The following is a 2,114-nucleotide window of genomic DNA, read 5'->3' on the forward strand; positions in this document are numbered from 1 at the left end:
AAAAAATACCCGTGAAATCCTGGAGGGATTGTTTGATATAAGATGGAGCTTTGTATGTTAGTAAGCTTTTCAGTTCTATTCTGCCTTTTACAAAGAACCAACAAATAGAAGCTAAAACTGTCGAAATGTGATCTCTCTAATGATGCTTTCTTTGACGGCTATGGGATGAAAGAATATTTAGAATGAGGAAGAGGCCCAATTAAAGCTCCACGCTTTGAGAGATTCTGATTTAATAAAAGCTTTGGATGAATGCAAACAATGCAAGAACACGGGGGGGTTCGTAAGGGTGACCATGACTCAGTAAGGAGACAATGTTCTGCCCCGTAACACATAACAGGATAACGAATGGAACATCCTAAATTTAATTGATGTAAACACCATTATCAGAACGGTGTCACACTTTTTAAATGAAGGTCAGTACATTCCTGCGCGTGGATCGTAGCCGCTGAAATAATTTGCCGTCCACTGATACTCCAGCTGAGGCTGACCCAGATTCCGCAGACAGAAGGTGAAAGGAGAACCTTATCTATAAAGTAATTTCCTCTGTCTCGGAGCCAGGCGACAACAGCTCTGTCCTTAAATTGGTCAGATCAGATCTTCCAGCGTGGCTGCAGTTTGGGAGCAGTAGGATGTGTTTTATTTGGATTCATCATGTGTCCAGAGATGCACACTGTGGATGTGTGTCTGTATCATAACAAATATTGCTATCAATAGACTTAATGCCAAAACATAGAATGAATGAGATAGATGTATGTAGGATAAAGAGGAAAACCAATTTAAGTTTACAAAAATTATCTGAGGATAAAGACAGTGGTTCGAAATTTTAGATCCTTGGACTTTTTCGGCAGTATGTGGAAATGATTTCATAACATGTTTACAAAACTTTGTAAATAAAAAAGTAAAGCAACAGCTTGCTTGTGTCTGCCTCTCCCTAAAAATACCAACCAACCACACAAACAAACAACCAGACAACCAAACAAACAATTAACCAACCTAGCAAACAACCAAACAAACAAATACACCCCCCTCCTAAAAAACAAACAAACAAACAACAACCAACCATCCAACCAACCAACCAAAAACACAACCAACCATCCAACCAACCAACCAGAAACACAACCAACCTACCTCCACACGGCTTCTTCTTCTTGTGGTGATTAATGATTTTCAAACAACTCCAAGGTGCATTACTGCCACCAGCTGGTAAGGAGTGTGAATCTGGACATCCAATTCAAAAACAACACAACAACTCGATCTCTACAAGGCTGACATTACTCTTCCTTTACTACCCGACTTCTTTACTGAGCTGTGAACATCACGTTGCCACAAAGTGATACTGGAATACTTTTATAAATAAGTACACGTTATCAGACTAATTACTCTTTGGTATCAGTGGATTGCTGCTGTTTTTACTGAAACTGGATGTTCCTGCTTTGCTCCTGTACACCAGTGAAACGAAACGAAACCTAAAAGAAACATGAAAACAAACTGAAAAAAAAAAAAAATCCCGACAAATCAGAGAAAAGACGAGGAGAACTAGTGGCTGACTTGTCATCTGGGTTACCCTGGCAACCGAAATCAAGACTCGGCAGAACTGTTTCGTCACCTTTTGCCCTCCATTCATCCTCTTTCCCTCCCTGTGTTTTGAGCAGTGATTCAGGAAAGTCTATCTGGCGTCTGTGTGTGCAAACAATCCGCCCGACGCTTTACAAGCAGCACCAAGGCCAGGAGCCTCGGTTTGACTGTGAAACATGCAGGTTGCAGGTGGGTGGGAACACACGGTGGACACCTGGATCCCCTGTTTGTTTTGTCAGAAGAGTTCATAAAATGCATCCTACGAGGACGCTGAAAGAAAGATTTTACAGCTGCTTCGCGAAGTGAGCATTTGTAATAATGACACACAGGAATCTGATCAAAACCAGCACTTTTACAGGAAGCACAGGGTTATGAAGAGTCAGTATCTTACCTGGTCTGGATAGCTGTTTAAGGTTTGCGTTTCAGACGAGCTGGTGACTGAAAGTTGTGGGGATTTCTTTCAATGCCTCCCCCCATCCAAACCACGTCAGCTTGCTTTGTGACTGTCTTTACAGCCATAGGCGTAAATCCCGGGGGGG

The sequence above is a fragment of the Kryptolebias marmoratus genome, linkage group LG1 (genome assembly GCF_001649575.2).
Source record: "Kryptolebias marmoratus isolate JLee-2015 linkage group LG1, ASM164957v2, whole genome shotgun sequence".
Taxonomy (NCBI): Eukaryota; Metazoa; Chordata; class Actinopteri; order Cyprinodontiformes; family Rivulidae; genus Kryptolebias; species Kryptolebias marmoratus.